At 26.2% G+C, this 23112-nt stretch overlaps 1 long non-coding RNA gene and 1 other non-coding gene across 2 annotated transcripts; one reads left to right on the forward strand and one right to left on the reverse strand.

Annotated features, from left to right (window-relative positions):
• Positions 1-16565: 16565 nt before the first annotated feature.
• Positions 16566-19750, reverse strand: LOC114178093 (uncharacterized). Its single transcript, XR_003603264.2, has 2 exons — positions 19015-19750; positions 16566-16932 (listed from the first exon to the last, which is right to left on the reverse strand). It is a non-coding gene; the product is annotated as an uncharacterized LOC114178093 (long non-coding RNA).
• A 1160-nt stretch (positions 19751-20910) lies between these two features.
• TRNAF-GAA (transfer RNA phenylalanine (anticodon GAA)) lies at positions 20911-20983 on the forward strand. The gene has a single exon. It is a non-coding gene; the product is annotated as a tRNA-Phe (tRNA).
• Positions 20984-23112: the final 2129 nt, after the last annotated feature.

A 23112-nucleotide genomic window follows, 5' to 3' on the forward strand; every position in this document is an offset into this window, starting at 1 on the left:
AATCATCTGTAACTTGGCGTCGCATCCACGACCATGTGTTAATTTCATTTCATTAATCTTGTCTTCCACAGACAAAGATTCCTTTGTTCCGATTTTAAAACATGTTTTCCTTTTCAATCCTCTTCCATTATTCTAGGAATCAATCCTCCTGCAATTCTTACTCATCCCATTAATTCTCAGCAGTGGTAGGTTTTTTTAAACTTTTAAATGATTCAAGGTATACAAGAAAGTTGTGGAATTAATTAAATTTTAAATTTATCGTAAATTTGTGTATTATTATTAAATATTTGTTTTTTATTTTATTTTATATTAATTGTAATTTTTAATTAAGTATTTTTTTTTTCTAGCTTAGTGAGGATACTATTTTAAGTTATCTTATTAATTTATCTTTATATGTCAAAATGTCAAGATATATGAGATTTTGTGATATTAGATAAAAACTAAATTGGGCTTAATATCATTATTACTTCATATGTTTGTTATGATGATTTAATATTTTACAAGAGAATGAAACGTGACATATATGTGACAATTTGAGATTACGCGAATATTGTGGATTACGTATTAATTTGCTAAGGTGGAAAATATGATATTTTTTGAAGATTAGAAAGATGATTGTAATAAGATTTTATGTGGGTTGAATAAAGAATGAAATTTTGGAAGATATGGGAAGAAAACTTTTTCAATAAAATTAGTGCATTTGTGGATTTTTCATTCTAATTTATGTATTGGGTGGTGTTCATTAAAAATTGATCGGGACTCAAAAAATCATCCTCATTAGAACAAGTATGCATATAGCTATGACAAGCCTAAGCAATGACCTTCACACTTTCATGACGTCTCTCTAACTCCACAATAAAAAGATGGTAGAGGAACTTATAAATTCGTTTTATTTTTGATCGATGTTGGATCTTTAACAAATTTCTCACGTTAAGATATATATACATCTCAATTTTGAGATTAAATATTAGAGGATAATTTAATGGTAGATAACATAATAGACTTAACAAATAATGAATTAATTTTATTAAGATAACGTCAGACGACTATTTTAAGTAATAAATTTTAAATTTATCTCAATCATACAAAATCAGCTTGTAAGATGAAACTTGTACTCTCTCAACCTTTAGTCACCTCTACCTATGACGTTTGTAACATATGATATTTGTTATTCTACAACTTAAGTGATATGTCATTATCTATATTACTGTGATAAATCATCACTCTCTCTAAATGACATTATCATCAGTGTAATGGAAGGGATACGAATTTTTTAAGAAACTATGGAGATCACATTGAATCAAAAGAAAATTGAGTAAACATTAAATTACTTGTTAAAAATATAAAACCAAAAGATGTTCATTTCCTCATCATCGATAACATAACTCAAAAGTTTCATATTTTAATTAAAGTAATAACCTTCATTTGCCATTTTACAATAACAACGATATAATTTTATATTAACTGTAAAATCTTACATGTCTTAGTAAACAGACACAAGGAGATGTCATGATAAAATAATACTCAAAATATCAATTAATTAGAACTTAATTTAAAAAATCAAACATTTAATAAACTAAACATATTTAATAAAATTTTAGTTAAAAATATATAAATCTATAGATGTTATCAAATTTAATTAAGTAACTATACGTTAATATCTTATACTTGTATTTTTGTACTTTGAATATTTGGAAAAAATATATTAAATTTCGTTGACATTAATAAATCATCAATACAAGATATTACGAGACTACTTTTACCTGAAACTTAAATATATTGAGTGTATAAATTTATTCAATTTTCTCATCTTCATATATTCTTTAGACAACCAATTAAATTATTGTCTATTATAAAATAAATTATTTTAATATATTTTATTGCTACGTAAGGTTGATGATAATATATTATTTGAAAATGAAAGCACTGCTTTCTAGATCTTGTTACCACGTGTTCTTTAGAAAGTTTTTTCATTCAATGTGCTTTTCACGAAAAGTCTATTTAATTTTTATAAAACAATCTTGAATGAAATTAAAATTCTAACAGTCGACCTTTAGAACAACATATATTTAGTTTTATTTTTCTTTTACTACAACTCTTGATCAAAAGTTATAGAAATACAAACACAAAAAAATCAATAAGGGAATTTGCAAATATTTTATATTATTTGATTTAACAGTAAGCAACAGAATATTAGTGCAAAAAAGACTATTGATTCCAGTTTTTTTGTCATTCGATCTCTGTTTTAGACTCGATGCATATTGGAACGAGGTTAAAAGAGATGTTTTTTGGCCTTGATTAACACCTGAGGCTATAAAGACACTTTTCTATCTCGGTTGCAGAAAGACTGGAGCCATAGAATGAATTTTTTGTTTCGGGTAAGAGAGTTTTACTTAGAACACTTTAATAAACATGAAATGAAACAAGATGCAACTATGGTCTTTAATTATGTGGGACAAGTTCATAGTTTTAGAAAATTGGAAATTACTTTTATCAGTCTTTTGTTGTCAAGATGTAAAAGAACACAGTTGTATCTTTGCATGTATAAAGTTATCACTCTTGTTTTATTCTCCAGTCTCCACGTAACATCCTTTTCTACCATAAATATAGTGGACATTGTATTGCCCAGTGTAAAAGACAACATTTCAAACAATTGTTTCACAGTATACATTTAAAAAAAAAAAAAATAGTTCAAAGATTTGGTATAGATTCAATTGTAGACAATTTATTTGACGTGAAAAAAACACGTTTTGAATTTAATGAATGAACTACGTAAATAACATTTTGAAACATCGTACAATAAAGATTTTACATAAAAAAGTTACGTATATTTAAGATACAAAATTTATTTTTTAATATATGGTCAATTTAGCTTTATATATATATATATATATATATATATATATATATATATATATATATATATATATATATATATATATATATATATATATATATATATATATAGGTTACGAATGATAATGAGTTGAATTGGTAACTTATAGTGTCTACTCTATCCCTCATGTCTAAAACTGATAGCCATTTTGTTATATGTTAGATATATGAAAATAAAATTCACAAGTTTTTTTTTTACACGTGGATTCCAATGAATATTCATAAATATTTTTACATATTATTTTTAAAAATTTTGAATAAAATTATCTTAAGAAAATATTTAAAATAAAAATTTGGATTAAAAAAAAATTTAAATAAAATTCAAATTAAGTTACTCGATGTAAATAAATTTGATATTTGTACAAAGGAAATTAAACCATGAGTTATGTCAAAATATAAATTTTAAAAATTAATATTTTACAGAAATAACTTCGATTTACTAAGTTTAATAAAAATATATAAAATTAATTTTTAAATTAATTTTTTATTAATACTCTTATTTTGATCACTTGCATTTTAAATTAAAAAATTAAAATAAAATTTATTAATATTCGTAAATCAAATACCACAATACCCGTGAGTCATCAATATTAATGAGTGCGATCTTTTTTTACCGTCCCTATGTATTGTGTTCGATGAAGAGAAAAAAGAATTAGATGAGAATAATATAAGTATGATTTTTAGTTAATAAACTCATGAAAGAAAAAAACTCTACAAATGTGTATAAATATGTATGAGTAAAATTTATTTATCTGATGTTGTTAGTTTCTTTAAGAAAAAATAATTAGAAGACTCACTTATATATTTGTTAGATTTCTTTTTTGAGAGACATTAAAAAAAATCAGTTTCAATGAACAAGGTAATTATATCGTTTTTAATCCAAAACATTAATGCTATGTTTGAACAAGGTAATTAAAAATAAATTTAAATTTAAGGAATTTTTGGAGGTATTTCAAATGAATAAAACAAAATAATTTTAAATATCCAAAAATATATAAAAAATTCACTCATTTTTACTTCATTTACAAAGGTCGAGACAGATCGTTTAGGTCAAAGATTGATCCAGGTTGAAGTCAATCTAAGTCGGTCCGAGTTGATGATCGAGTTAGGATAACGCTAGTCGATGGTAAAGTTTGATCGATCCAAATTGATGGTTGAGTCGGGTCGATTCAAGTTGTTGGTCAAGCTAGGTCAACTCATCTAATGGATAAGCATGGTGATGGTCTAACCTTTTCAGCCTAGATCAACAAACAATTTAGGTCGACTTAGGTCAAAGGTTGTGTTGGTTCAATCTTAATCGAAAGTCGAGCCGAATGAGTCTTAATTGAATCATCTATAATCTATCTAGATCAAAAATCAAAACAAATAATTTTGAATTGATGGTTCAACTAACTCAACTTAGACTTAAGGATAAAATTGAAAATAGAGATTAAATTATTTTATCCACACTAAAAAATTGTTAAAACTTTGATTTTTACAACTAAACATATGTTGAAAAAACCGACTGAAATATAGTTTATAAAGAGCTGACTTATCTATTCTAAATAGTGTGATTGGACATTGAAAATCCGCTTAAAATTCGATAGTTAAAAAGAAAAAAAAAACTAAATTTGAACTATGAATAGTACTGCCGAAGAGTAACATAACCTAATATAATTTTGGTTCGTAAAAAGAAAAAAGAAGAATTCAAGTAAAAAAAAAAATTGTCAAAATTTAATGAAAGTGATCAATAAATACAATATTTATTTTTTTAAGAAAACTAGAACATTTGAATGCAATTATTTGCTGAGTGCTATGGAAAACTCATTTTTTGAATTTAAATATTAAAAAGAAAAGCTCACTTCAAAAATTTCTTTAAAATAGAAGAAATTTAAATTTTACACAGACACATCACAGTTAATTAAAGATATAAAAATATGTTTACCTCTAAAAATAATTTTGACATAGAAAAATATATTTAGATATATATGAAAAGGTATTTGAGACATCATAATCCCTGGAGAAGCCGTAGCAGGGTTTCGTCATGTTGCCCTGCAACCTCATCACTAACAAAGAAAGAGTTTGTTTGGACCCTTTGGCCCAACCGCATCACTGACCCTACACGTGTACCTTCACTCATCACACGCACATCACACGCGCGCCCGTGACAGAATCCATCTCGGTACGGTTCGAGGCGCCAAAATAAAAAATAATGTAAAATGTGAATAAATTACGCAACGGTACAATCGAGCTTCGAAACTCTCAAAAGGGAATCCAATGTTGCAACTCCATTCAAACATTAACCATTCTTATGCAATTTTTTTTTTCAACTATATACTTAAACACTCTTAACAGATTTAAAATAAAATGTAGTATTATAATTATATTATATACACAACTTCATCTTTAAATGTGTAGTTCTAGATTTAATCTCTAAACATTTGTCAGAAAGATTAATCCATAAATGTATTTCCCATGAAGAAAAGCCTCTTGGAAAGTTGAGGATAATATATATATATATATATATATATATATATATATATATATATATATTGTTTCACTTACCTCTTAAAAAATATAATTCTCAACAACCATGTCAATAATTTCTCACTAAGTTTCAACAAAGAAAATGATCGTATTTCTTGTAAAAAAAATCTAATTAAGTTTTTCATTAAATGTTTTTCGCGGATGGGTGAGAATATTGTATTATTTTTATTAAATCTTTTAAAAATAAATATATTTTTCTTTTCAAAATTGTATTTCATTTCAAACATTATGAACTTTATAAGTAAAAATATAAATTATTTCATCCATGAATTTTGTGAAAATTACATAAAAACATTTGTTTTTAAAAATTATATGTGAATGTTATCGTTAAGCTGGTGGCGTTCTAATTATAAAATTTTGTTTGACATATGATAAACATTCAACCAATGATTCATTGAAAATGACATTTTACATAACTTTTGTAGATTTTAAGAACAATATAATTTATATAACATGAATGAAACAAAACATTTATAATGATTTGAAGACGAAAAATATATTTAACCTCTCTTTCGATGTACAAAATTTTTTAGAATGTTAAAGACAAAATTATGAAAGAGTTTTATACTTCAAATGTATTTGACTACGATGATGTTATATGAACAGACTTAGTCAAAACATTGACATTACCTATGAGAACAAAAACAATACTCCAAAGACAAATTCTCTTTACCCAATGGGTGAAGAAAGATGAACACTCGTTCCTTTGACAAATGGAATGAAAAAGTTGTTAAAAAAATCAACACTAGTTTCCATCAAACCTATATTACATGACTTGTTTCGATACATTCAATAGTTTTACATTGCTCAGGAGTCAATATCAAAGACAATTTAAATAGATATTCTTTCGTCAACCCTACAAGACTTATTTTAAAAACAAAAGTATGATAGAGTTTGAGACCCTTAGACAATATCTCGGATAAAGTGATTGATACTAACTATCTTATCTCATAAACATGAAATTTGTTGACGTATGTGAACATTATTCCAAAGATACAATACCTATAATAAATAATTGATTTTAATAATAATATCTCAACAAATTTATGATAATACATAATATTAAACATAAGTTGAAATATTACTCATAATAAAACAAATATATAATTAGTTTATGTGTCAGCTAATATTAACTCTTTTAAAAGTGTTTTTCTTTTTAATTTCTTATGAATTTTTTTTAAGAAGACCCTTTAAAAGTGTTTTATAATTACAAACTTTTATATGTAGTATAATTATATTGCATTTAAAAGACAAGTATCTTCAACTTCCTAATTGTTTTATGAGGAAGAAAATAAAAAAGGTTTTCATTTTTTTTTTATTTAAGGTTAAATATGTTTGTAGTATGTAATTTAAATGCGAAATTGGAACTTTTCGTGTTTTAAACTTTGATATATTTGATTTCCAAAATTCAAAATTGAATTAATATAGTCATTTTAATCCAGCGATGTCATGTTTTTTAGGTGTTAAAAGATGTTTCAAGATGACATTTGAGTTAAAACGTGTAAAATGATATAAACAACTCAAACGCTAATCTAAAATGTCATTTAACACGTCTACGAAATTTAACGACATCAATGTTTCTTTAGGTGTTAAACGATATTCCATAATAACAACTGAGTTCAAACGTACCATGTGATACAAATAATTTAAACGCTAGCTTGAAATGTCGTTTAACACGTCTAAAAATTTGTATGCAGTTGAGTTAAAATAACTAAAAATATTCATTTTACAATTTTAGAAATCAAACTATATTAATTTATAATATAGACGAATTCCAATTTTATATATATGTTTAAAAACTACAAACATATTTAACCACTTCTTATTACATAACACTTCTCTAGATATTACTCCTTCCTCTCTTCTATTTCTTCTTCCTCTTTTAAAAATTTTATTTCTTATCAAATTCATCATAAGTGTGGCTATTGATCCTTCAAATTCTTTAATATAATATGTTGATAAGGAATTATAAAATTTTTAAGGAATTTGAATTGCTTTGACTTTTTGTATTTTCAAAATATCATAAATTAATTCAATTTTTTTGAATTTCTCAATTTTCAATTTAAACACATAATTTAATTTAATTGTTATCCTATTTCCAAAAGTAAAAACTAAGGTATTAAAAGTTTATATCTCTTGAAACAATTTCTTAAAGGTTATACCATTCGATAATTAATTATTACTAGTGCAATAAAAGTTTTTTCACGACATCAATCGAAGACGTTTAACAAGCAAATGGTGAACTACGAAAAAATTATGTGTCGTTTAACACTTTGATGGAGATGATTTTTTGCTGTACTTTAATAGAATTGCTTTGTTAATTTTATCGTGATATGCAACACATTACTTCTTTTTTCGAGACTCTTAATAATACTTATTTTAATCATCATCTGTTAGACTTTTAATGTTAACAATATCTACGACGATTAAAAAATTGTCGTTGAAATAGTATTTTAACCGTCATATAAAACCCATTCTGTAATAATGTGCTAACGGCTATACAAACCATGCATTACATGGTTATCTTAAGTACACAAAATATCTATTTGTCGTGTCTCAATCACTACCTTAAATTATAACTTCAAAACAAGTACAAAAACAATAAATAAATTAACAATATTACTTTACAGAATCAAGAATAAAACTTACCTCACTAGCAACACTAAACAACCCATATTTTACTTTTAGTTTATTCATAGGTCATATCCAACCATAAATTTATTAATCTTAATAAAATATAATTAAAAATTATATCATTACTAAATCAAAAGATTTATTTAGTGAAAAGTTTAATAGCATAATCCAATCCAACTGGTTGGTTAATGTCTTATTACAAAAAAAGAAAAATGTTTAATGGCCATTAAATCAGACACAAGCTTCAAAGACACTTAATTTGACAGATTAAGCAATCAAATTAACTACCCAATTATTTAATGAAAATCAACTTTCCTTTCATTTGATTCTTACAACTATGACACAAAAGAAGTTTCTCCATTTTTTCTTCTCCATCTTCCTCTTATTTATTCTTTAAGCCTCTTTTTTCTTTTCACATTTTTATCATAACTAACTTTATCATCATTGTTCCTTTACACCATTTTTTATATAAAAAAATCGGCTCTTTTATTTTATTGCACATAATATAAAGATAACTTTATCTTCTTCATTGAACAAATCAGAAAGTTTTTATTTATTTATTTATATATATATAATAAAATTATGCATGGCAACTATATATGCAAAATGTTGATTTTTCAACATCACCTATAATGCACAAACAGATCACGTTCATATGTCAGTGTCGGTGTTCCTCCAAAGGACACAACATTGCTTCAAATAAAACCATATTCATAAAAAAAAAACAATAATAATTATAGACTATTTAAATCGAATTTAGAAGAAAGAAAAGTTCCAACCAATCATTTTTATTAGTTTGATTTTTTTTTTGAAAAAAAAAACATGATCTTTTGAAAGCTATGGATTCAATTGTATACATGATTTCATCATCAAATCACATAAATTAACATTTTTTATTATAATTTGCTTACGTAAACTACAAAACAATAGTTATTATATAAATATATCACGAAGGATAATAACTTTTAAATGTATTCGATCTAATTAGTGTAATTTAGTTTGATTGGATTATTAAAGTTAAAACATGAAACAGATTTAAGTGGTTGAAGTTGGATTATTGAGTTAACTAAAACTTAATAACACCCTTTTAAAAAATAAAGCATGTAAAGAATAATTAAATAAAAAGATTAGACAGAGAACATAATTAAAGCAAAGCCGTAAAGGTATATATTGACACAAAAAAATGGACTTTTTGAAATGATTGTGCTTTTTAGGGTTCTATAATGGTGAGCAAGTGGGAGACTTTTGCAAATGGTCCTAGAAAAAAGGTTGAAAAAACTTGTATTAGAAAAGAATTTGCATATGGAAAAAAGTGTTGGAATACAAGCTGGAACATTTGAGGATAATAATTCTTTGGGGTCTACAATTTTTCATCTTTTTGAGTTTGCAAAGTTTTATCCCTAAAAAAAGGTTTATAAGGAATCATGATGATGATGGTGTTTTGATGGGTCATGTCTACATGATGATGAAAAAATGCATTTATGTTATTTTAGATGTTAGAAAGTGGGATATCACTTAATTATTTGGATGGAAATGAATGAACCATCCAAAAGCATAACCAAAGAGAATGAAAACAATATTCTTGTTCTTCATATAGAGGATGTGGACAATTTATTCTTCTTATCTATGCTATTTGCATTGTATTGCTTAAATAGATTTTTTTTTTTTTTTTACTTCAAATGTTTTTTTTTTTTATAAATAGTTAGGTATAATAAGTATTTATATATATAATTTTTGTTTTTAATATTATAAAAAGTACAATCTTAGTGCAAAATCTTCAATGTCTTGTTATTGATTAAGGTAATTAAATATATATATTCGAATTTTAATGATTGTTACGTGTATTTATTAAAGTGAAAATTAGTTTAATATACAATTGATATCTTGAATAAATATTTATTTTTTGTTGTTGAAAATTTAAAATACATATAAATTATTTGAAGGTTGATTATATAGTATGATGTACCAATACTTTAATTTGGATTATACATATTCATGCTCGACACATATTTGTGTATAATACTTTAGAATATTTTAGAAATACTTATCTATGAACTATCTAATCTATAAAATAATTGTACATTTATAATGAGAATAATTTATCATTTCTTATGTTAACAACTTTAATATATGGGATTTTAATTTGAGTTTACTCAATAATAATCATATATTTACCATGTTTATAAAAAAATATTGTGTATTTTTCAATATTCATATTTTACATATTATATCCTATTATTTTTAAAATTAATGTATCGATTTATCATATATTTGTCGATCTTAGGATTGAACACTTACCACTAAGTCAAAAGCTATAGCTATTAGTCAGGATGAAACCTTTTTTACTTAAGAGTGTAACACAATCTAAAGCGCCACGATTTATTTAATTTGTGACCTGACCCACTTGGTATTTGTCACGGGACATTTGATGTCATTTGCAACAGGTCTCAATGTTTACTTCCATAGATACTTGTTCACAAGAGACAAATAATCTTATGCTTATATAGTTATTTCAATAATTCAAGATAGGATATTATAATTAATTGAACACATATTAATAGACATGAGTTTTGTTGTTGTTATTGTTATTATTCTAACTTTTCTTTTTTTGCATTAAACTCTTATTATTTTCGAAACAAGAAATGTTAAAAGCATGGAAAGATGGTCGACATTATAATTATATTTCATATTATTTTAATTTATTTATATTTAAAAATTACGCAAATTTATGTATTAAAATAACATTTTTTTCGCATATTCAGGTATGATGTATACGGCACTCTACATTCTTTCTGAATTATAGGAAAATATTAAATAAAAAGTAAAACCTATTGAATTTGATTACATCAATAACTTTTAATCTATTACATAGAAATTTCAAAAAGAGTATATATATCTGGTGGGGTCTAATTAGTATTATTGCTCGTTCATAATTTTTTTTAAATGTATTAATAAGACAGAAGTAGGTCAAACGTTAAAGATTTTACGAAAACAAAATACTATTTACTCATAAATTTTATATTTGATTTATTTTTTTCTTTTCGAAACGGTGTATGATTGAAGTTGAAAAAACACATAAAGGTAAGAAATGTCAAATGCGTAATTTAAGGAAGCGTTGTGCTCATTCACATTTCAGAGTCAACAAATATTTTAGAGACAATTCTTACTTTAGTCGATAAAAGGCATTTTAGTCAAATGTTATGAATTTGAAATTTAAATTTTATAATATTTGTTATTGAGTTACCAAAAGTAAAAATTATTATTTGATATAATCCATACCTCAATTTGTATTACATATTTGTGTCCAACCACATTCGTATCCGATATTTTAGAATATTTTATCGATACTTATTAATGAAGTATTTAATATATAAATTAATAATGTTCTTATGATGATAATTATTAATAAATTTTATGTTAAAAATATTTAATATATTTGATTTTAATTTAGGTTTACATAAAAATAATCATATATTTATCATGTTCTTTAAAAAAATTTTGTATTTTTCAATATCCATATATCACGTATCGTATTCAATTATTTTTAAAATTAATATATGGACATGTCAAATACGTGTCGTATCCGATACAGACATCTATTGTTGAATAACTAAATAAGATATTAATTAAAGTATTGTAAGATTTTTCTTAAAAAATATGTTAACATATATTTACGCTAACACGTAGAGGATCGTAACCATAACTGTAAAAAGAAATAAAAAAATCATACTATCAAACTCTTCAAACAGAACTTAATATTAAAAATCTTCACAAATACTCATCACATGATATCACCTTTGTCTATTTGATTCTGTGTACCCTTAAAACTTCAATCTTTAATACCTACATCACACAATAACAAATTACCAATATTATATTTCATGGTTACTGTTTATACATATTCATTAGCTTAATTTCACTTTAATTATTTCTCCCGCCATTATTTATAGAATATTAGTTTACCCATTCACACTTTTTAATTTCACAGTTTCATTTTCAAATACATTCACAACAACTATGAAAGCAAATTCTAACATTTAATTTGAAGTAATAGAACACGACAACAATCGGTTTCTTTTTATATCCATATGGTAGTCTCACTAAAAAAACATTATTACACCATTTTTCAGTTTAGAAATTAATTTTAAAGTGTTGTTTAAAGTAAAAAAAAATGTAGCTTTTAGTTTAGACAATGATTTAGTCATGATTTTTCAATCATGGAGTATGAAGCCGTATAGTCAAATGAAACAACGATTTTTATTTTTTCTCCTAAAACCACAAATGTGTTTGAAAATCGTTTCCTAATAAAAACAATAGATCACATTTTTTGACCGACGTTTAAACAATATTTTATTTCATAGTTTTACACAACACATCTTAGATGTTGTGTATTCTTTAGGCAATGGTTATTTAACTGTTATTCCATTAGGAATCAAAATTTTCGATTGTAACTTTACCTACATAGTCTACGCCATACGATAATTGTGCAACTTGCAATAATCTTTTCCTGAACAAATGACCTGCCATGATGTTTTTAATGTGTCATGTTTTTTTGGATCAACGAATGTTTCCTTTGAGTCTTAGAGGGAGATGACGTCAATGCTTGCACTTTTTTACTCATATACAGTTTAAAGTTTCTAATGTTTTTTTCGTTAAAGAAATCATTGTGTTAATAATGAAACGTTATTGATTTACATCGTATATTGTACTATTTATATTGTATTAATGAACTTTTACCTAGATGATCTTGGTCCACGTGCTTAATTACATAAAATAACTCGTCTAATACTCTCCTAATGCGTTATAACCATTACCTTGATTTAATCATACTTCACCATTATTGATATGTTTTGGCTGACATGATATCGCATTGTCTCAGTATATTCAGGCTGAGACCATCTTAGGTCAGGTGAGCGAGATGCTTCCAGGTATGAATAGTACAAGAATGGTACAAATAGTTTAATGTTTTATCTCTTTATATTTATTTTTATTTTTTTTCATTATAAGTATATTTTGCCTATGTTTCGTAAAATATAATTTTAACTACAAATTTGATGCGATCTCCTATACTTTATTTTTTTCATTTTTCTTTTCAATAAATTTTCATGTGATACGAGTGATCGGTAAACTTTAAAATGTCATTATTACTATTGACATGTCAAACTTCATAATAAATTTAACATAATCTTAATCACACTATACAAATAATGAGAACATGATGTAAATAAGTAGGAAATGATAACATTGACGTTCTAATTATCAAAAGAAAATTCATTACCAAATAACAATAGTGTTTTTCAAAATGGAATCCAAATTTATTAGTATACGTTACATAAATAGATAAATAAATATAAAAAGCATTTAAAAATTGAATAAAATATGGTTTTAGCTCCATTCTACGGTATGAGTTTAATTATAGAATTTACATTTAAAACCAAAACACTCCTAATTACTTGAAACGGAATATATTTCCTTATAGGCTATTAAAATATTTATACTACTTTGCATACACACTTTTCCTTTTTCTTTCTTATTTGGAAAATAAAATCATTTCACTTTTGTTTTTACTTTCCTTTTTCTTATTTCCTTTTTTTTTTTCTTAAACCATAGAAACCTAAAGTACATAACTTCTAATAAAAGTTCCAATGTAATCTATGATTAAAAAAAGAAGTAAGCCATTATTGTTCAAAATTGTTTGTTTTATTCACAGTATATATGAACTTATCAACTACACATTATTAACGAAAAAATATTATATTAACAACTAATATTAGTTAGTACTAGTATAATTTTCAAAACAATTATTATAAAAATTACACCTCAGTAAAATAATAAACCAGACCTCACCCAAACAAAATTTATAAATATCAGTAAATTTATCATGCTTAAAAATTTTAGACTTAATTATCTTTTTTATTTTATTTGATTTAATTTCCATACACTATTAATTTTTGTTCATATTTCATGTATTTTTTTTTTCAAATTTGCTATTTATTTTACAAGAAATAATTTCCTTTTTTCATTTTTTTAAGAATTTTAATTAGTATGTAATTTATTCTTAAATAATTATTTTTTTTCATATAATCTGCAAGTATTTTTCATATAGTTTTCTGCGACAAGTATTTTATATAAAATATTTTTTTAAAAAATTTGAAACAATTTTTTGCCATTATCTTTTTATAACAAAATTGGTAAGTATTTAAAAAAAATAAATTAAAGACAGAAAATATATACCTTTTTAGTAGTAATATTGATAAAAGTTTGACCAAATTATTTACATTTAAAATATGTAACAGTCTAATAACTTTCATTCATTTAGTTTCATAACTGTTAATTATCAACAGTTTTAATTTATGCATAATAGTTAACAAGGGATATACAGCGACAATTTACAAAACTAATGATGTCAATTCTAATGGATAAAATAGTTATAATACTATATTTTTAAAATTTAGAATTTCTTTAAATCCTAAAGAAATTACATGTTTATGATTTTAAAAGTGAGAGACTTGATTAAATATTTTTATCAATAAAAAGCTTATATTGAACAAAATAAATGAATAATAAGGAAGAATAACTGATCCTAATTTTTAATTAGACTATAACGGAAAATTATTTTATTTTATGTCATGTCCTTTTTTTTTTATATTATCCTTTAAATCTCATGTATTAAAAAATAGCTTACATACGTAAGTTAGATCAGTTAGTCCAACTCATGTTAATGCTGCTTGCATCGGTTCGCAATCAATGTAAAAAAAAAAAAACAAATGTAAGTATGGGTTACTTGTTGGTAGTGCCGAGTCCACTCACACCCATAGATGGGTCTTTTACTGTATAGACTATTGTTATGCAGTTTTTTACTGTACTTCCACAAATATTTTTCTGCACCCTGTAAATTTTTGTATTTTGGAGTAATTTAAAATATAATTTTTATACTTTAAAATATATATTTTGGAATGCATATTTTCTTTTGTATTTCAGCATACATAATTCGTAGTGCAAAAAATATTTTTCAAATTATATCACTCAGAATATATTTATATTTTGGATTGTGCAGTTCATAATACATTATTAATTTTTTATTTCAAAATATACAGATTGAAATATAATTTTTTGTATTTTGAAATACAAAATTTATGAAAATGCATATAGAAATGATAGAAGTACATGAAGAAATTATCCCTTGTTAATCTTTGACTATTATTGAAAAGGATTTGATTATAGAATTTAACTGGAATAAATGATTTTTAACTTTTAATTAATCATGGATTCTTACATAATTGAAAGTTATAGAAATTTTTATAATAAATAAGGTAAAAGTTATATCTAAGATGGATTTTAACATATTGGTGATACAAAAATCTCTATATTGGAAATAATGTGACAAAATTAAACCCTTTATTTATTTAAGATTAAATATGTTTGTAATCTTTAAAGTTGGTTGGACGTGAAATATGTTTTAATCTGATACAATTTTATATCCAAACTTTTAAAATCAGTGAATCTATTTTAATATAAGGACAATAATTTTTTTATGTGTTAAATAACATATGCTGACATTTGAGTTAGAACGAGTAAAATGATCTGAACAACTTAAATGGTATTTTAAAGCACAATTTGACACATCTAAACAAATTTGAGTGACTTAGGTTAGAAGAACTATATCTAGTCATCTTGAGTGTCAGGACCAAAATCTATTAAAATTCGCACAAAGAAAAATTTAAATTTCACATCAAAGATAGGTGTTAAAAACATATTTAATAACAAATGCACGAGAGAAGCATAAACTCTACTTATGGATTGATAACAATAGTCTAAGAGAATTGTGAACCAGAGAAATGACGGATGCCCCTCTCATCGTTGTTGTGTGATGGGATCCGTGCTTTGTTTTCGGCTTTCATTTGGTATGAAAACACTAGGATCTTTGGTGTTCGACATTAAGGGATGAAATATTTTCTCTTTATAATGTTTGATAATGATTGTGGGTAGCGGGTTACTCTTTTGGGTGTGGAACTGTAGTTTTAGAACTCTGGGTTCAGAAGGGGTTTAGGCTTGGATCATACAAAAATTTGGATTTTAAGGAATCTTTTTTGCCTTCCACTTTTGGTAAGAACTGGTGCAACACAGTTAGCCATGATGTATGACATCTATTTTTCTTCACCATGCAGAAGTATCCATAACATCTTAATAGTTTACAAACTTCAAAAGTTAAAAATTACTACGTTTTTTCCTGCAAAATGTCCTAATAATAATATTGGGGAGGAGACAAAAATAAAAGGAAAGAACATTTGTCCCCTCATTTTTCCACCCATTCAAATTTCTCAATTAAATGCGATATATACACACAAACACACTCAGACATGTATCGAACCAAACACAGTAAAGAATACTGCACATGAATTGTGATACTATTTATTTTATTCTTTAGCTTCGGAGCAAATTAGCCTGTATATAATATATATACTCAAGAAAAGAAGCATAAAAAAAAAGGTTAAATTTTGAGAAATATGTGATGAGAAAATGTATGTACTATATATATATTTACTAAACAAAGTTCAGTTTTGAATTTATATCACAACACCCCTTCAAGGGCACCTTAAAATTATCTTACCACTCACAAATCACTTTTTACAAGGGTATACAATGTGAAGAGATGAATCAATCAACTACAATAATCTAAGTGTATGCTTTTATACAATGGGGACAGCTTGAACACTGCTAAAGTCCTTGGTGTCATCGTATTCTGAAAAAGAAAAGAACAGAAAAAGATTTCACCATCTATTATCAACTAGACAATTGAGCAATTGAGGATCTCTCGTGTCGTACCAAACGAAGTCTCGTTACATCACTTCATACACATAATTAGCAGGCAATTTCCTATCAAAAGAGCATAAAGCGTGGTAAGTAGAGATACAATGAAGAGTCTAAGGATGATAACTTGCAGCAGATGATCTCAGAATTTGGACGAACAACAAACCAATGTCCTACTTGTATCTCTCATAATCTAAATTCCCAAAAGAACATCAAAATTTCATCGAGGAACCAATGGTACAGGAAATTTAAGAAGGATTTCCTAATATATAAAACTCAATTTGTAGCATGTCTAAAGTTCCGACTTCTCAAATTTTGCTTAACTACTGGAGTAATCACAAGAACTTACACCTATTGAGTAATCAACAAGGCGAACACACTGCTGATTATTTGATAAAATTTTAACCATAAAACAGCAGTTCTTCTGATAATATTGGGAATACAGTCAAGGAAATGGTATTCTGTGGATTTCTAAATAAACCTATTAGCTAACTTTTGGTTCACTGGAATCTTTTATGATGGAAAGAAAATGAATGCATTTCTCACTCCTCTTATTATCTTTGGTATGGTCAGGAAAATAATCATTCCGAAAGTAGACTCGCAATTGGTGATCCTGTCTGTGGTAGTGAGTGATGATGTTAATACACTGGCAATTGAACTGATTCCAGGAATGTAATCCCTTATTCTGAGGGAGTGATACTCAAGATAACGACCACCACGAAAAATTTCGAAAAGTGGACAAACAAAAGTCAGAGATCTTATGCCGTCACTGGATTACGGGTGCACTTTACTCAAAATATCAATCTGTCCGAGAAGGCTATAGATGAACAAGGATTGACTTTATTTGAGAATAGGAATAAATCACTGGACTGCTGATGCATTTGACTCAAATTGTTATGCTAACTTGAGCTTCATAATTAACTCAAGTACATAAAATCTAGCCGACGGATGTTAAGAATGCTAAAATGAGCCAACTTATGTGTGAAGAAATTCTTCCAGGCAGAGAGGAAATAGAACGTTTCCTCTTGCGCTTTAATGACAACATCAGGCACAGTAAAAAATCTTCCCAGATCAAACCGGACACTGCCTCCAGCCCTCTTCCGAAAATCTATGAACTAAAATCTTTCAGAGGCACAGCTCACCCCCAAGAAGAGACAACGTACATGCTAACTTAAAAACCTTCAATATAAAATGACACTACACTCTTTTCCAATAAAAGTTGTTAATTTCTACATCATTCTACAATGATAAGCTTCATCTCCTGCACACACTTCTGATGATGGAATTAGAATAAAAGTAGGTGCAACATATAGAACTATTCTTGGGTAAATTTGAATCCACAAAGTATATTTTCATGGGATCAAAGTGACATATTCCCCTCGTGAACAAACAACAAAGCAAACCTTTACTTTTTTCGCTTCTTTTCAACAAAACTTAGATGCAATTCCTTTAAGAGTTATCAGTATTGCTCTGTAATCCAAATTACGATCTGTTTGACTAAACTTATCCACAAATACTTACAAAAAAAAAAAAAAACTCCATAAATCAAAATTAGTTTATATATAAAGTAGTTTGTAACAGAAACTCACTCACATTGATTTCTCCGCACCTAATTTTAGCTTATGATTCTATTTTTTTTCATCTCCACAACTTTCTCACATTTTTTTTTGGATAAGTTTATCCCAAAATATCTCAATGCTGGTTTCACCTCGATGACATTAACACAGACTTTTACTTAACAAACTACCTAAAAGAAACACCGTAATTAAAAATAATGCCAAAAGCATATAAAAAAACCAAAGTTTGTCTTATATTTTATCTCCTCCACCAAAAAAATAGATAAAATTGTACAAACTAAAGAGAAAGTAAAATTCCTAGTTCTATGCTATTCCTAATTCCAGAGTCTAATTTTCAATTATCGAAATACAGCCAAGCGTATCCTTAGATTGCAATATGAAATTCATCAAACAGAGAAAAATACATTGCAATTGCTCAAAATCTAGAAGCAAGCCTTTGTTTAATCGAGATAAACAAATAACGTACTAATCCAAACACAGCGTAAGCGAAATTAGATACGGCGTTTGCGTGAGAATGAGTGAATGAATGAATACGAAAACAAGCGGAAGGAAATTGAAATAGAAAGAATACCTATTGAGTTGAGTCGGAGTAGGATTGGTAATAGTAGTCGAAGCGAGAAGAATCATCGTCGTCTTCGTCGGAATCAGAAGGGAAATAGGAATAGTTGAAGTGAGGAGCGCAGAAGAAGGAGTAGAGACAGAGAGCGAGTTGATGCAAAGGGAAACAGCAAACCAGATCCAGAATCTGGTCACTGCTCAGAGGCTCCGCAATGCATTCCCACGCTTCCGCTGACGCACGTGCCACCGCCAACACCACCATGCTGTTCCACACCATTTCGGATCCTTGTTATTCCCTTCCCTTTCCTCACTCTCACCATCACAATCAATCCATCACCACCACCACCGTCACCATCATCATCCAAATTTGACCTACCTAATCTCTAACTTCTGATTTCATCCTCTGATTTTATTCTTCGCGTTTCTTCCATGGAGTTGTTGACTAGTCTCAATGGTGACACTTTATTAAACAATGTAGATTCTAATAATTGTTTAGTATTATAGTTAGTTAAGTTTAACAAAAGAAGAGGGATTTTTTTTTTTAAATCATATAATATATATTTTTATACATTTTAATAAAAAGTGCATTTTTTTTAATGTTCACGCGGTGGTTGTATAATTATATTTGTATACAATTAATCATAGAACATTTGTTCGGGCTAATAAAATAAATTAATTACCAAAACATAAATAATAGCTATTACACGAAAAAAGTTCTATAGATATTTATATTTTAGAGTACAAATAATTCTATGAAATTTTACGTTTAAGTCTATCATGAGAAATCTATCACTTTATTTTATTTTATGATATATATATATATATATATATATATATATATATATATATATATATATATTACACCTGTATATATTTTTTTTCTAAAGTATATTTTCATCGTAATTGATCCGAGATACAATGTGTGAATGTACACGTTTCAATGTTGGAAGGTATAAAAAACTTATTGAAGGAGACTTCAAGGACTTTCTTAACACAGCTGAAGTAAGCCTTTGTCATTCATCCTAATAAAACCAAAATTACCAATTTTACTAATTAAAATTAAGAAAATACATGGCAATAATTTAGCTCTCAACTTCTCATTTTTTAATTACTAATTATTATAAGTACAACTAAACTTATTTTATCTTACATTAATCTAATATTTAAGAAAAATTAAAATTTAAATAACTTTGTATTTACTATAATTTTAATTTGTGCCCTCAAATATTTTTGTACGAATGATTATTTTAATATTTGAAACTAATATATTTTATAGTTATAATATGTAGGAGAGTTCCATAACTTGTTTAAGAAAATAAAATCTTATATTACTTGGATCAATTACTTCTTAATGTTATTAAATATTAATAGTTTTGTTTTAGTAATATGATAAGATAAGATAAGATATGTTAATAAATTGTTTGGTTCAATGATATTATGCAGTATTTGTTGTTGTTTATTTTATTGTAAATGGATTTTTTTTTTTTTACTTTAAACGAACTTAATTTGAAGATAACATTATACAATAATTACTTATTCAAGTTTAAATTTTCTCAGAAATTCAGATATTTTGAAGTAAGATTCTGTTAATCATTTTAGTATATTAAATACTTACAAATCTTATAATTTATAGTATTTGTAGTTTAAAAGTGTTGGATAAAAATAATGGTGGCTATGATCATTCATCAGTTGCTATAGATGATAAGGTGTAAATCATACAACATGACTTGTTATCCAATACATAATAACAATAAAAGTTATTTGTTTAATCGAAGTATAATTTTTACATTAATTATAAAACATAACATAACATTTATTAATATTTTAGTCAGTTAAAAAAAAAAAGTGACAGCATGTCACCTAATTAACTAAAAGTCAATAATGTCGCCTTGCGTGTAGTTTTCAACTTGCGGGGATAGCTCAGTTGGGAGAGCGTCAGACTGAAGATCTGAAGGTCACGTGTTCGATCCACGTTCACCGCATTTTGATTTTTTAATTTTTTAATTTTTTTTTTGATTTGATATTATTAGAAAGTGGAGACAGAGAGAGAGAGAGTTAATGATTTTTGAACATTAGTTTTTGTGGAAAAAAGGGTCAAAGAATGGATAGCGACCAGAGATATAGAAGGGAAGAAGAGGTTGGATAAAAATTGGTGTGGCAGCGAAGAAGGAAGAGAATGGTTTACAAATGGTTGGGTATGGTGATGTTGGCTTTGTTGATGAGATTGGAGATGATAGATGCAGCAGCAGCAACAACATGTTCTCAGGGTGGCGGAAAAAATGTTGATGCGGAAAGGGTACCCTTCTCTGCATGTTTGGAAAAATGCATGCCCATATGCATGAAGATTGCAGCTGCAAAAATTGCACAATGCGACAAAGGTTGTCGATTGGGATGCCAACAATTGCAAGGCCAAGGTTCCATTTTCTACAGACCCAAGAAGACTTGATACCATCATTTCATTTCTCATCTTTTCTTTTTCTTTTTCTTCTTTCTTCTTTTACAATTTCCTCTTTCCAATCTTCAAACACATCAACATGAGCCAATGTTGTTTTTCTTTTAAGTTTTTTTTTTCACACTTTTCTACGTAAGCATAGTTTTGATTTAATGATAAATGCTCGATCCTAATAATTGATATTAAAGTTAAAATTACAACTTTAATTTTTGATGACTCAATTGTCAAAAAAGAGATCGTAAATTGTAAATAATAAGAAATATAATTCTTTTAACCCAACTAAATATAAATTTCGTTTAGATTGATATTAAAACTGAATCGATATAAATAACTATTAACTTAAAATGTTCTTTAATATGTTAAACAAGAAAAGTTACTTAATTTTTTTTATAGTTTAAAAATCAAGATGTGTTAAAATTTTCGATGTGAGAGATTTATCATTTTCCTAATAACCAATTTTCGTCGAATTAAATGGTATGTTTAACTAAATATTTTCCGAATTATGTTTACTAAAATCAAAAGTTTTGAGTACGGTTTTTCCTCAAATATTATATGATAGGAAAATATTTTTTTTTCTTCTTTAATTAAAACTTGTTTATTCATAAATTAATTTGTAAAACAAATACATAATTTTTGAATTTTTTTTTAATTTAAAAAAACGTTAATTTTTTTCATATTTGAAATTTTATTTTTAAAAATCTCTTCTGAACAATAACCAGATATTATAACTTATTGCTTACAGTAAATTGGGAAAAATTAGAACCATACAAATATTATCATGTTGCTAAGCCTTTGTATACCACGTATTACCACTTTTGAAAACATTATCTGATTTTATATTTTATTTTCCCTCCTCATGACGAAAAATATCACCTTATTTATTTATATTTTTTAAATCTGTAAAAAACAATAGATATATAATTCTGTTTTACAAACATTATTCTAAAAAATACCCAGTGAATAAAATTAGAGACAAAAACATTAATAACTTAAATAATATACTATGTTCTTAATTTCTTATCCATTAGTCTCGATATAATAATTAACACCACCTTTGAAGATAGAAGTTGTTAACCATTGTACATGACATAACTTTATGATCAATGGTAGAGAGCAAAACTCCATCATCATGTGTCTTCGCGAAACCACAAATAAAGAAACAATCACATAGCTTTCATATCATCAAGCAAATCATAAATATTAATTATTTTAAACAAACAAATGAAATTAATTAATTTACTTAAATATTATCAACTAATATTTATTATTTAATAAAAAAAAATGGTCTTTGAATCCCACTAAGCCTTTGCACTGTTCTATCCTTAACCCGCATTTTCCTCAGTGCTTTCATTTGTCGGTTCACCACATGGATACAGTTTCTGTAATACAACGTTTACTTATTTTTTATTCTTCATCATTCATTTCCAGATCAACGACATTTATTAACTAAATATTAAGTTTGTTTTAATATTAATGTTTACAACACATACTAAATTACCAATCATAGTAATAAAGATTTATATAACATCTTTTTCTCCTTGTCATGATGACATGTGTCATAATGTCTAGATACCATATTAGAAAAAGTAAACGACTCGTTAAATTCGTTAACACATGTGAAATCTTACTTATGGATGAAATAACATTTAAATAGTAAAT

This window comes from Vigna unguiculata, chromosome 3, assembly GCF_037176805.1.
Source record: "Vigna unguiculata cultivar grain cowpea cultivar isolate G323 ecotype 2 chromosome 3, ASM3717680v1, whole genome shotgun sequence".
In the NCBI taxonomy this organism is placed as follows: domain Eukaryota; kingdom Viridiplantae; phylum Streptophyta; class Magnoliopsida; order Fabales; family Fabaceae; genus Vigna; species Vigna unguiculata.